The 15,581-nt window shown below is 35.2% G+C and overlaps 1 protein-coding gene and 1 pseudogene across 5 annotated transcripts in view; both read right to left on the bottom strand.

The window, feature by feature from the left end:
* Nucleotides 1-15,581, bottom strand: part of NAALADL2 (N-acetylated alpha-linked acidic dipeptidase like 2) — a 1,315,864-nt gene that overhangs the window by 855,284 nt on the left and 444,999 nt on the right. The window lies entirely within an intron of this gene.
* LOC123786361 (protein S100-A6 pseudogene) lies at nt 1,710-5,821 on the bottom strand (annotated as a pseudogene).

The following is a 15,581-nucleotide window of genomic DNA, read 5'->3' as shown; positions in this document are numbered from 1 at the left end:
GTTCATATATATTAAACCTCCTGTCATATATATTTAATCTTTACTCATTTTGTTATCTATATTTTGTTTTTATACTCTCAGAATTCAAAATTTATTTTTAGTGTTTTTCTTTTGATAATGATACATCTGATATAATATCTGACTTTAAAAATTATTTCTTTAGCCACCCCTCCCCACCATAAATTCAAAGTCCATTTCTATTGTTAAGTATTCTATTAATTTTTACAGTTTCTATAGTTATTAATCGTTCTATTAATTTTTCTACAGTTTTAGTAAAATTTTTCCTGATTTTAAAGAGCAACATATAGTCATTGTAAAAAAAAAATTGTACATATATACAAAAATCTTATGCAATTAAAAAAAAAGTCAAGGATTCCACTGCAAATGCAACCTTTGTTAAAATTTTGTCATATTTCCTTCAATTATTTTTTATGATTTTTAATTTATTTGAAAGCATATATTTTAGATTACATTACAGATAATACTATGATATAAAATAATACTACCTTACCCTGGGGGTACCTGCGTGGCTCAGTCATTAAGCGTCTGCTTTCAGCTCAGGTCATGATCCCAGGGTCCTGGGATCCAGCCCAGCACCCAGCATCAGTTTCCCTGCTCAGCGGAAAGCCTGCTTCTCCTCCCACTTCCGCTGCTTGTATTCCCTCTCTTACTGTCTCTGTGTCAAATAAATAAATAAAATCTTAAAAAAATACTACCCTACCCTGTACATAAAAATTTATTTCTGAAATAAGATCTTTTGTTTGATCATCAGAAGTACTAGTTAATGTTAACATGAAATTTTAATTTTTTTTTTTTAAGATTTCATTTTTAAGTAATCTCTACACCCAATGTGGGGCTTGACTTGCAACCCTGAGATCAAGAGTTAGATGCTCTACTGACTGGGCCAGCCAGGCACCCCAAACTTTTCAATTTTTTGATGTACATTGCAAAATTGTCTTCCAAAATGCCTATATGAATTTCCATTCCTTCTAGAAATGTGCACAGTTTCATTTATCCTAACTACCATAGGTGTATTGTGTTGCATTTATTTACTAATTTGGTAGGCAAGTATGCTATTTCATTTTTATTTTAGTTTCTACTTCTTGTAGATTAAAAAATAATTAACTCCTTGATGAATCTGAAATTATTTTGGAAAACTATGAATTAAAATCCCAATTCCAAAATAACCAATTTTGTAGTTCTACTTTTGTCCATCTGATCTATAACAGCATCTAATTTGGGGTAGTTTATTAAACTCTACTAGTTCGACTGTTCTTGTGCCAGTTACATAATATTTTATTTGTTGGTGTCTTGTAAATGCTTTCATCTCTGGTTGACCTAGTTTTAGTTTCATCAGTATTTTTTTTTCCCCTTTGTATTTTCTTTAATACTCCTATCTCGTGGTTTTTTGTTTGGTTTTTTTGTGGGTTTTTTTTTTTTTTTTTTTTTGGCAATGAAACTTCTAAGCAACTATTAACTTTTTGATCACAATTAAATATAAAAAAATTAGTGTTTAACATTTTATTTAAAGAACCTATACATATCTTGCTAAGTCTGTTTCCAAATTGTTAACTTCTTTGTTGTTTTTAGAATGCTTTTTAACATAAAGATGGCAGGAACATAGCAATGGTTTTGAATTTTCATTCTGTTGATGTTGGTTTTAGCCACCTAAGTATATGCCTTGGGACTTACCAGGAAAAAATTGTTACATATAAATAATCATATTTTTATCTCCTCTCTTCCTATATATATTATTCATTTCTCTTTCATATCTCATTTCCTTAATAAAATTTAGGAAGCAATTTTTCTTAGTAATAACAGGCATTCTAGTTTAGTTCTTGCTCTCTGTATCTAATATCTTTACAGTTTTAGTGTATTTCTTATTATGTCAAAATTATTTTACTGCTCTCAATTTTATTAGGAATGTTTAACATTACTAAATTTTTATTCCAGTAAATGAAATATTACATTATAAGATTAATTTATATCAAAGCTACCTTTGCATTTCTGGGTAAAACTCTTGATTGGTGGTATCATGGAATTCATTTATAATACTTCTAGTTTCCGTTTACTGGTATTGCCCAGCAGTTTAATATTTAAAAGAGATACTCTCTTATGGTAACAGAAAAAAATTGCTTATTTTCTTATTTAATAGAAAAGTAGTATCTCCAAGAGATAGTATTAATTAAGTAATGGTCAGAAAATACTTTTTTCTTGACCAAAAAAAAGGTATTTATTGGGGCGCCTGGGTGGCACAGTCGTTAAGCGTCTGTCTTCGGCTCAGGGTGTGATCCTGGCGTTATGGGATCGAGCCCCACATCAGGCTCCTCTGCTATGAGCCTGCTTCTTCCTCTCCCACTCCCCCTGCTTGTGTTCCCTCTCTCGCTGGCTGTCTCTCTCTCTGTCAAATAAATAAATAAAATCTTTAAAAAAAAAAAAAAAAGAAAAGGTATTTATTGAACAATTACCCACCACTGGATTTGACTTAGGCAGGCTGGATAGCGGGTATCTCCACCTTCATGTTTTATTTTCAGCCTTGAGGGCATCATTGTAGATCAAAGCCAAGGCCCCTAGGGAAGGTGACATATTCCTGGTCCTTGCTCCCATCTACATCTTCCATCAGCTTTGCAATGTCAGCATCCTGCAGCCTTGGGCCAATGGTAAGCTGTTCCTGGATCACTGCCTACAGCGCCTTCTTCTCAGCCTGTTCCTGTTGCCTTCCCTGCCTGAGTACTTCTGGAAGATGGCCACGAGGAGGCCAATGGCCTGATCCAGGGGACATGCCTTGGCTGGGCGCTGGTCTCAGAGCATGCAGCCAGGCAAGAGTCAAAGGACCAAGAAAATATATTGAATAACTGAATTCCCCAAGTGGTTGATTTCTATATGTAAAGATATTAAAGACATCAATCTCTGGTTCTTTTTTATTTACTTGGTATTTATTGTTCACAAAATCAAGATAAAGTGGAGTTAGTAAATATATAACTACCTATAACCTGCTGAATGATATATCAACAAATACTACCTGATATGATGTACATTCTAGCAAGGATTTGGTGGCATATAAAGAATTTGGTTTTCAGGACTTTGGTTTGGTCTTTTCTTATAGCCACTGCTTCCCAAGCAAATTACTTTCAGCTACACTGGGCATTTCTTTATTCCCTTAATCACTGTACTCTTCCACAGTTCTCTGCTTTTATTCACATCATGTCTTCACTCTGAAACATTCTTTCTACGTGAAACTGCCCTTTTTATCTTTAAAGCTCTATCTTAATAGTTACTTCTTCAGCTTCCCCAATGAAAATACTAATTTCATAGAGCCACTTTCATGCTAATTTTGTTTACATCTCTTTGACACTAGATTTTGAACTTATCTAGGATAATAATAGTGTCTATTTATTTTGGTATCCCCTAGAGCCATGTAATAGGAGCTCATTAACTACTACTACTCAGTGAATGAGTGACACATGAGATTCTTCATTATAAATTTACTCTGCTCCACATTATAAATGGATTATAATTTCAACTAAAGAATGTCTACTATAAAAGAAAAAAAAATATTTTTCTTTGTTCCTATATTCATCTTTTATTTTTACTATACTACAATAGAAAGTTAGCATCATTGTCTTAGTTGTTACAGACCATGTTCTAGAAAGTAATGTTATAATATCTTAAGGACATTAATGGTCTCTAGCTCATATGCGGTATGAAATCATGGCCTGGGCTCATATGGAGAATGCTATAGTGAACTTCTCTCTATTCATTTCTTTTCAGAAACATTAAGGGGAAAATATCACACACCCACACCTGAGCTGCCAGTCCCCAGAGAGACTTGCTTTTTGCATTTGCAATAAACTTTGAAGAGACTTTTTTCACAGTTGCTTTAGCATTAAGAAGAATGTCCTTTTACCCATCTGACAGACATTTCTCACATAATCACAGGGATGTTGTTTTAGTTAAATACAGGTATACAAGAAGAAGAGAATTGTAAAATCAGGGGGAAAAAATTAAAATAATCAATTGAATTCCTGGGAGCCTTCTTTTCTTCTTTCATGGAAATGCAAGGTAATTCAGTCATGTCTTGTCAATTATTAATGCAATGTTTTTTTAATGCATGGATTATAAAATGAAATATTCTGTGTCTTCTGGCTCTGAATGTTGGACCTGAATTTAAATTTGCCCTTTCCATTCACTAGAGGCAGAGAAGCAAAGATGGGGAATGAAGAGAAAGGCACAGACAAGGCAGACAATGGTGGTCAGCAGGAAACTAAAGGCAGATGGGAGAATCAGATGGCTAAGGAAACTAGATAAATCCTACATCCTTTAGTTTGTCTTTAAAACCCTGAGGAGAAGCAGTTAAAAACAGATTATAAAATAGCAAGGTTTGTAAACAAGTTTGTTGCCTAATAGACTAACAGCAGTTTAAAGTATAATTGGGTTACCTAATCAAAACTCAAAGTAGAGAAGCATCATGAGGAATGCTAATTTTTTTTAATAAAATACCTTAAATTTTCTAATTGTAAAGTTGTTTTTGTGAATGTTGGGCAGAGGTTTAGGTGAAGGGAAAAAAAATCACTTTGGAATTTAACAGAAGTTACCGACTATAAATAAGCCACAAGCCACAAACCACAAGCCACTGTGGGAATTATAAAGCCTGCTGAAATTCAAGTTCTGTGAGGCCCTTGCATAGTGCTACACTATATGTCTACTGCTTCTCCAAAAGTTGTATCTAACATACCATAGGAAATAATCACAAAGTTTCTGAGGTTCAAGTCGAAACAAAGGGAATCAAATGCTTTTATTGTCACGCAACATTTTGAAATTGACAACACTGCAATAACTTGCGGTTTGCAGTTAACCCAGCAAATAATTTGACTCAATTTTTATGTTTATGTTGATAAAGTAAACACAATTCAAACAGCACCTTAATAATAGAGTATTTTGAAATCTATTACAATAAAACAAACCATATAATTACATATTTATGCTAGTTACTGCTAGACAATAGAACATAAGCACAGAATACAAATGTTCAGAGTAAGGTTAGTAAACTCAATAAAAAAAAAAAAATGCCACAAATGATAGGGTCACTAATTCAGACTTTTCAAATGCCAGATTCTCTCTTAGGGTCATGTTTGAAAAGAAGCAAGTCCATTCTTTTCTCTGAATGTAAATTGACAACTTTGGCTATAAAAGCTACAGATAAGCAACACTGGAGGTAGCAAAAAGGGAAGGTATTTAATCAATAACAAATGAAGTGAAAGTCTGCTATTTGAACTAAAGACTGATGCACTGCATTCACTGATAGCAGTAGTCTCCTTTACTATTATAATTGAACAATTTCCTATTTTATCTTTCTTTTTGATTTTTATCTTTCTTTTTGAAGGCTCAACTGGTCCTTCAAATATCAGTCTGATTGGTATTATTCTATAATATCATGCTTTTGAATTAAATCCAGTGAGCTGATTTAACAATAAAGTAACAGTAAAAAACAAACTTGGTTCTATGAAATAGGAGCTAAAATATACTTTTATTTTTAATGTTTTTTTATTATATTATGTTAGTCACCATACAGTACATCCCTGGTGTTTGATGTAAAGTTCGATGATTCATTAGTTGCGTATAACACCCAGTGCACCATGCAATACGTGCCCTCCTTACCACCCATCACCAGCCTATCCCATTCCCCCACCTCCCTCCCCTCTGAAGCCCGCAGTTTCTCAGAGTCCATAGTCTCTCATGCTTCATTCCCCCTTCTGATTACCCCTCTTTCTTTATCCCTTTCTACCCTCACCACCAAGCTCTGTAAATGTGTAGTCCTCATTTACCGTGCCTGCAACATCACTGACTCTTGTCTGAAATTACACTTTGAAGAATAGGAGGTTACATACAATCAATACATTCATAAACATCACCATTTGCTTTGCATTTGCTATCACTTACATATTAACATACTGCCAGTTCAGAAGAGAAAATAGCATAATGCTGCTAGGTTTTATGGAACTATTTCTGAGCATTAAGAGGCAATATTTCCTAGACTTTACCATATTACTTCAATATCTTAATTGGATTCTATGGTAATTTTAATGCAAACATATCATTTTGGATTGCTGTGCCTCTTGCCAGATTTTTAAATTTGAAAATGAGTGTTTATATTGCTAAAATTAATTCAAATTGAGACTTCCAGATGTTTATATATGTGCACAGGTGTCTACTCTCCCCTGTTCCATATGCCCATTAAAAATGAATACTAGGGTATATAAGAATAAAAGAAACCTTACATGTGGGCCCCAAACCAAGAAACGGTGCCATTCCTAAGCCAGAAACATCAAAGCTTTTCAACAGTAGTGGAATTAAGCTAAAGAAGATACTTTGGGTCAATCTTCTGAGCTACATCGGAGTAAAGTTATTTTGCCTGAGAAGTAAGTGGAGTCCGCTTTGGTTGATTTCCACTAAAATCTCTTTACTCAAAGAGGTTGGAGATGAAAATAGACAGAATATGAACCCACTAGACTCCCCACAGATGGATTATTTTTCACTGTTGCTCACTGGCTCCACTTGGAAGCATCTATCCAAGAAGTACCAAAGACCATTTTAAATGCCAGTGGCTAGAGCAAGCAAAAAACTGGCATGGGGTTGGCAACATGCAGTAAAGTGCCATTGGCAGTATGATAGAAAACACCAGGCACTGTAGCATCTTGTCTGTAGTAGGGGATATTCATCATACTATGAACATCACAGGAAATCTGTCAGCATACAGAGAGACAATTTAGAAGAAGAAATTCTGAGTATGCACATTATTTTAACTCTGTACCTATCTTCCATATTTTTGGAAATAATAAAATACAGTGTGAGCAGATAACACTCAAATCTTTGATCAAACTTACTGACCAAAGTCAGACGTTTGAGAAGATTCTGCAATGTAAGAAACTCCAACAGGATAGTCTGCTGAGTCAGAGCGACGGGATGCATATGAGGCATTTATATCAAGAGATTTAAAAATAAATACATTTTCATTCACAATTAAAATAAGACGTAATAGAATACTGCATCATAGAAATTAAAGCAAGCAGTACTAGAAATGTAACAATATATGATCAGACATAATTGTTCAGAATAAAAATGATGCTTTTCAAATTTAAAATCGTAATAAGTACAGTGTTTAGCAGACTGGATACTACAGAAAATCAAAGAAGGGAACCAGAAGACAAACTCAAGACAAACTCAAGAAATTATCCCACAAGTCACAGGAAAAACAACAGTAAACGATGATGGAAAGAATTAATTAGAGTCCCGGCAGGTGTATAAGAAGATCAAACCTACTTATAATAGAAATTCAAGGAGAACCATATAAAAGGGAAAAAAATCTATAAATCACCCCTCTCTAAATTTCAGAAGGACCTGAGTATATAGATTTAAATGTCCAAGTTCCCCCAAAAATGTAACAATTGAGGGTAGTACTATCACTGCAAATCTATGAATTTCAAGACAGAAGAAAAATCCCTCCAATTATCTATGCTTGAAACAAAAAGCAGGCTTACCTCAAATTCTGCTTCTGTGTTACTAAATACCACAAACCACTTAAGCACTGTCTTTAAAGGTTTTGGGGGAAAATGTTTATTACCCAGTCAAAAGTATTCCTGTGAGAAGGCAACAGACTGTATTTGTAATATATGCAAGGTATGTTAAGCATATTCTATTCAGTATAATTAAAAATATTCTCTAACTACTTGGGAGATAAAATAATGAAACAAAATTACCATCATAATATGAAAGTATAAACTGCTTGATGTTGAAATAACAGAACAAAATGTAAATAATTATTTTTAGTTATAAATAAACCATATGCTATTCTCAAAAATTAGTCTTGAAAAAATAGACGTAAAAATAGACGTATGAAAAATAATTATTCAATAAAGTAAAACAAATTTAGCAATCAAGACTACATGAATATAGGCGCCTGGGTGGCTCAGTCAGTTGAGTGTCTGACTCTTGGTTTCAACTCAGGTCATGATCTCAGAGACCTGAGATCGAGCCCCATGTTGTTGGGCTCTGCACTCAGCCTGGAGTCTGCTTAAAACTCTCTTTCCCTCTCCCTCTGCCCCTATCTCCTGTACTCTCTCGCTCACTCACAAATAAATAAATAAATATTTTTAAAAAAAGACTACATGAATGAAAGTTGAAAGTGATACAAGAAGGGAAGGGAAGGATTATATCTATCTATCTATCTATCTATCTATCTATCTAGGAGATAATACATTCAACATGGAAAATGACAATAAAAAAAGAAAATGGCAATGATGGCAGCACATAACAAAATTGCATCTGAGATCATCTTTTTAAGTCTTTTATCATTTTAAACATAAAAATTATATAGAAAAATGACTGAAAGAAGTAAAATATAGAAATAGAAAAATTAGTATTATCACATTTTGTTACAAAATAGAGGAGATCAAGTAAATTGAGGGAAGGATAGAACTGCTTCAGGTTCTAACTTAGAACTGAACTTGTCAAAGAAGTACCATTGGAAACATGAAATGAAGAAGTACCACAGAAACAGGAAATGCATCTTGTCTTTAAATACAATTCAAAACAAATTTTTGTGGGGCACCTGGGTGGTGCAGTCAGTTGAGTATCAGACTCCTAGTTTCAGCTCAGGTCATGATCTCAGGGTCACGAGATCAAGTCGTGTGTGGGGCTCCCCGCTCAGCACAGAGTCTGCTTGGGGTTCTCTCTCTTCCTCTCCCTCTGCTCCTGTCCCACCCTCTCTCTCTCTATCTTTAAAAAAAATTTTTTGTGTGACTATGTAGATTGTTAATACTGATGAAAATAAATTCTATCAGAGTCATAAAAATGTGTTCTTTTTAGAGCCTTTGAACTTTAATACAAGCTTTTTGAAGGAAATGTTCGTGTCTGATTTACTTTGGTAGAGTACGTAGCACATGGTTAGCACTCAAGTATTTGAGGGATTGAATGAAAACCCATTACCATAACCATTTAAATTTATTTTCACGTGCTTCTGTACAAAGGTGAGTCTATAATCTGAGAGATATCACATTTAAATTCATTTACAAGTGATTTGGTTATGCATTTGTTCAGGGTACATATTCTTTAAAGAAAAAAAAAAGACTAATTCTATGCTGCATTTATAGACCATTAGTTGTATTTATTGACTGGTTACCAAGTGATACCCCAAGTGCTAAGGGCTAAATCTCAATGAGTGGTACATACAAAAGGAAGTCATTGTGCTTTCCAACATGTTACATTTCAAACTACAAATATGACAAACTTTTTTTGGCGGGGGGAAAAAAAAAACCTGCCCCTTTTCTTCTATTCTCCACACAAAGCCAGAGTGATCTTTTCAAAACATGAATCAGTTCATGTCACTGCCTTACTTTTTAAACCTTCTAATGACTTCCTATTATACTTAGGATCTAATCCAGACTTCTAAGGCTGCAAAACCCTCTATTACCCGGCCACTGCCTACTCTTTCACCTCATCATCTCATAGGTTTTTTTGTCCTTGTTCACAACATTCCAGACTCCCTGACATTCTTTTTCTCCCTCAAAAACTTTCAGAGTCTTAGCTCTAGCAATTTTCTCTGCTAGGGATACTTTTTCCTATGTTCTTCACATTTCCAGCTTCTTTCCATCACTTAGGGTTCAGATCAAATATTACATCCTCTAAGAGGGCCACCCTGACAATCCTATCTAAAGATCCCTCTCTGACCCAGGACTCCATTATATTCCCTTAATACTGATCACCCGCTGATATAATGCCATGCTTGTGTAGTTTTATTTGTTCATTGTCTATCTCCCTTCTGTTACATTCCATTAAAATGCAAGCTCCATGTGAGACATTATATGTATTGCTCACCACTGTGCCTCCATCTACAACAATGAAAGGTGCTCAAAATATATTTGAATAGATGAACGTGGAAGTCTTTCTGCTCTTTTAATTTAAGCCCAGAAAATAAATGGCAAGGGTACATCTGAGGAATGTATATGGTAGCCTACTAATAAAGATATTAATCAATCAATATAACAATAATCATGGACGCTCAGGAAGCAACCTTTTAGTATTTAGTTAAATGATGACACTGATTAGAAGATTAACCAAGATCTAAATCAAGTTTAATTAATTAGACATTTATAGTGCTCAGTGTTGTTGAGCTGCCAGACAGAAAGATGTTTGAAGCAAACTCCTAGTCTTACAATTAGCAACCTTTACCATGGCATTGCCAACATACTGTTAGCAGTGGAAATCAGACTGCACAGGGCTTAGGCAAAGAGCAGATTTGTAACTGGAAGCTCTTTATATAACCTACAGAATCAGGGTTTTGGAACTAACTGAAGACAGAGGTATAGTTTAGTAATTACAGTAGATGTCTTGTTCAAAATAGTTTGTGTATTTGTCTACCGTCTATTTGGTTGGTGGGTTTACGTGTTTGCTTTCCTGTAAAAGGAAGGGAGAAGAAGCAGAGAACTTTCTAAAGACCAACAAAAATGAAATGATAATATAAAAGGGGAAGTGAATAGGTGAAGTTCAGTGTCAGCTGAAGTCCAACTGAGACTTACATTTGAAATAGTCCATTTTTTATCACTCAATTTGATTATTATCAACATTTAGAATCATTCATCCTTTAACAGTCTTCCAGATGCATGGGAAAAATTAATATGGCTTTTACATTTGCATTTGTAGTCCAAATCATTAAGGTAGAGTCTGGTATGGCTATTCTACTGAAAAGACTTATAAAATCAGTCATCTTCAATTAGTACCTTAGGTCTTTACCAAATATTTACAATACATAAAGACATCCCATAGCAAGTTAATTATTGTGTGTGTGCGTGTGTGCGTGCTTAAATAATTGTTTCATAAACATACTGTTAAAGGAAGGAGGAAAGGGGAAAGGAGAAAAGCAAAGAAAAGCAAAGAAAATCAAATCAAAGAAAAAAAAAAGAAAAAAGATAATGAAAATTCTAACCTACCTGTAATCACTGACTAAAACCTATTTTTAAAGTTCTCTAGGGGCACCTGTGTGGCTCAGTCAGTTAAGTGACCAACTCTTGATTTCAGCTCAGGTCATGATCTCAGGGTCTTGAGATGAGGCCCTGGGTTGGGCTCCATGCTGGGTGTGGAACCCACTTAGGATATTCTCTCTCCCTTTTCCTCTGTCCCTCCCCAGCACTTGCTGGTGCTCTCTCCCCCCCCCCCCCAAAAAAAACCACAAAAATTAAATAAATAAAGTTCTCTATAGTGTTTGAATACTCTTACAGTTTTAATAAGAATTCTCCTACAAAGACACAGAGATAGAAATTGTGTTGATTAATCAAGTCAGTAGCAAATAAGGAATTTGAAATTCAGATGCTAACATAAATATAAAGGGAATATCATGTATTCTGTATCACCCTAAATCCAAGAAGACAACAGTTTGTTTCCTGAATTATTTCCCAAAAGCTATTAAACCTTTGGTTAAAAAAAAAAAAAAGAACTAAATATTGTTCTCATGCCTAAAATTTATCACTATAAACGTGTTCTCAATGAGTATAACTATTTATGTAATCCTATTATTTCACAAATGTTCCTTCACCAAATCTGGCACATCCAAAATGAGATGCAACAGCAAATCCAAAAGGTAGGTTAAACATTTTCCCTTCTATCTCTTTTGAAATCTTTTTTTTTTTTCCCTCTTGTTTCCTCAGGCCCTAATTTCCAGAAGTTCTTCTGGAACAAACAACATTAGAAGGTGTTCAAATCTTTATTAAGCAGGTACCATATGCCGGTGATTATTCTAAGAGCTTGGGATACATCAGGAATAAAACAGACAAAGACACTTCCCTCATGGAGTACAAGTTGGATAGATGGGAGACAAATTATAAACAACAGACAACATAAAGTACAAGTAATAAACAAAAGGATGCAAAGCTTTTCTTTAAGCTTGGCACAAAACTAAATTTGACCTGAACTGATGTAAAGTTACATATGTACTTTATCCCATCATATAAATAGCCATATATTTCCTTGCAGAAATATTTACGTGTTTAATAATGGTGTGATGCCCCAAACCCTCCTAAGGCTAGTATATTATATATAGTGTGTACCATTTAATCTTCCTAAAATGCAAAAAAAAAAAAAAAAAAAAAAAAGCCTAAATTCCAAAACACATCTAGTCCCAAAGATTTTGTATAAGAGATTGTTGACTTAATGTAAAAAGTAGAATGAGGAATGAGATTACAATTTTTAAACAAATTGTCAGGGCAGGCCATGTGACGTGGGTTGATTGGTGTTTCCCCTTCCCCCAAACATATGCCCACCTGGAACATATGATGGTGACCTTATTTGGAAATAGGATCTTTGCAGAAGTAATTAAGTTATGGATCTTGAGACGGGATCATCCTGGATTTAGGGTGGGCACTTAATCCAATGACAGATGACCTTATAAGAGAAAGGCAGAGGGAGATTTGGGGCACAGTCAGACAAAGGTGAAGGCCATTCGAAGATGGTGGCAGAGACTGGAGTCACACAGCTACAAGCCAAGGAGTGACACCAGAATCTGGAAGAGAGGCATGAAAAGGATTCTCCCTTACAGCCCTCAGAAGAACAACCAACCCTATTGCTACAGACTGAATATTTGTGTCTCCCTCTACCACCCTCCTCTACCCTGCTCCCCACCACAATTCATACCTTGAAGCCTAATTAGTACCCTTATAAAGGAGATTCCAGAGAACTCCCTTACCCATTCTGCTCTGTGAGGCCACAGTAAGAAGATGGTAGTAGTCTACAAACCAGAAAGCAGGCCCTCAGCAGATAAGGAATCTGCCCATGACTTGATCTCAGACTTCCCAGCCTCCAGAATTGAGAGAAATAAATTTCTATTGTTTTGAAACCAGCTATGCTATGGTGTTTTGCTATAGCAGCCTAAACAGACTAAAACACCCATCAACACATTGATTTCCGATTCCTGACTTTCAGAACCGAGAGAATAAATGTCTGCTGTGTTAAGCCCCTCAGTTTGTACTAATTTATTACAGCCCTAATACTAATATACCTGATTAAGAAAATAACATTTAGGGGCGCCTGGGTGGCACAGCAGTTAAGCGTCTGCCTTCGGCTCAGGGCGTGATCCCGGCGTTATGGGATCGAGCCCCACATCAGGCTCCTCTGCTAGGAGCCTGCTTCTTCCTCTCCCACTCCCCTTGCTTGTGTTCCCTCTCTCGCTGGCTGTCTCTATCTCTGTCAAATAAATAAATAAAATCTTCAAAAAAAAAAAAGAAAAGAAAAGAACATTTAAGCAAAAGCAAAGTAGGTGATGAAAGCAAGCCGAGTAGATGTCTGTGAGAAAAACAATCTAGACAGAGGGGCCCTAAGTAGGCATATTCTAGGATAGCTACTGTGACTATGTTGATGATGAGTTCTAAGGGGGCCAAGGATAGAAGCAGAAAACCAGTATGACTCTAGTGAAATACTGCAAACAAGAGATGATGGTAATTGAGACCACAGTGGTATCAGCAGAAGTAAGAAGTAGTCAAACTCTGGCCATATTCTGAAGGTGTAAACATTATCATTTCCCAATGGACAAAATCCACAAAGTCATGAAAAGGAGAATTTTTGTGGTTGTTTTATGCTTTTTTTTTTTTTTTTTTAAGGCTGGGCAACTGGGAGAATGGAGTTTATTCCTACTGAAATGTGGTATACCACAGCAGGTTTGGGGGAGACTATCAGACATATAGCATAGTTTGACATGTGCATTAAACATCCAGGTAGGTATGCTGAGCACATAATTGGCCATATGAGTCTAGGGTTCAGAAGAACAGTCAGAAGTGGCAATGGAGAGTTGAAAGCTGTTAACATAGAGCTAATAATAAGACAACTAAAAAGGAAGGGAAAACGGAGAGGACCAAGGACTGACTCCTGGGTACTCCAACTTTAAAAGAGTGGGTCTAAGGGCCAACTGCAAAGGAGATTGCCAAGGAGCGCCTAGTAAAGTAAGGGGAAGCCAAGAAAGTGTGTTACTCTACGGCTAAAAATGGAAAGAGGAAATAGTAATCAACACTGTCAAATGCTGCTCATAGATCAAGTAGGATGAGGATTAAGAATTTACTAATGGATTTAGAGATAAAAGTAATTAGTGACTTAGATAAGAGTAGTTTTGGTAAATGGTCTGAGCAAATGCCTGACAAGAATGGGCTTAAAATAAAGTAGGAGGGAAAAACAGCAAGCAGCAACCAGGGACAATTATTTAAAGAAGCCTTGCTAGAAGGAAGTAAGAAAAATGGAATTGTAGCTGGTGGGATGAGAAGTGAGGACAAAAAAAAAAAAAAAAAAAAAATTATGATGAACCTGTGGTTCACTTGAATTTAAAAATACAGATTTTTAAAACTCCTTTGAAGCAAGCAATCATACAGAATACATTGCTAGATATATAAAAACTTAATTCATAGAAATTTAATAACCATAAGGAAAAGAAAATAATTTGTATCTCAAAACTGTGAATGACGTGTTACCTTAAGAGGAAAAAAACATCCAGAAATATAGGAACTAAAACAAAAAAAATGTGTTATGAGACCAGAGCCAGAAGCCATTTAAGTATACATATGTTAAAGGCAAGGTCATTGAAAATAAGATCTTAATTCTTTCAGCTTTTAGACCGAAGACTATATGGTGTTGATTGATCCACAGTGAAGCAGATTAACTAGGAAGTCTGACTTTGACAAGGTTAAGAAGGAGCAAAATTGGGTTTCTTTTTTATCTCCGCAATTAAAGATATAGTCTATATATAGTTAAGGTGTTCCTTAATAAAACAGACATATTTCACTTATTCTGTAAGCCTCGTTAACAAAGATGAATAAAGTAAGTATAAAAGGATGTGTGTTTAGCACATACGTTAGTGAATACAGAAGGCCATATATAAAATACCTTGGAAGCTCTAATTCTGCGGTGGAAGGCCATTAATGCTTCTACAAACTCAAACAAACAAAAAATCAATAGTATTTTGGCTTATCCTGTGCTGGAAAAACTACAAATCTTTCTTATACATAGTTACATAAAATAACTTTAACTAAGTATGCGTGCTGAGATGGAAGAACCATAGTAATACTGAATTTTATATAAACATTGAAGGCAACAAAAGGCCTGCAGGAAAGTGTGGCATTGCACATTGAGTTCTCTTCTTTATGCATTCTTTTAATAAAGAACAAATAAACACATGGCTCCTCTTTCATCTACCTGGCCATTTTTTATCTTATGTGTCTTCTAAGGCACACTAATGATGAGAAAGAGAGTCAGGTATCAGATGTGACTTCTTTAATGAATAATAGGAGAATGGGGGTAAGGAGAAGGTGAGAAAAACCAGAACAAACCTTTCCTTGCTGTACAGGGTCAGAAAGAGAAGAACATATTGAGCTTATTGCCAGAGAGAAAAAGGCTAGTCATTTTGTCCTTATAAATGAAGTAAGCAATCATCACAGACACGAGATGTAGAGTAACATGAGACACTTAATCCCAGGAGGCAAGACCTATAAATTAAGGTGCTTTTAAACACTTAATCCAGAAGATGTAGGTTTTTGCAATATAGATTTTTCATA

Source organism: Ursus americanus, chromosome 4, assembly GCF_024610735.1.
Source record: "Ursus americanus isolate L20-20 chromosome 4, mUrsAme1.1.p, whole genome shotgun sequence".
NCBI classification, from domain to species: domain Eukaryota; kingdom Metazoa; phylum Chordata; class Mammalia; order Carnivora; family Ursidae; genus Ursus; species Ursus americanus.
This window is presented reverse-complemented; position numbering and strand designations above follow the sequence as displayed.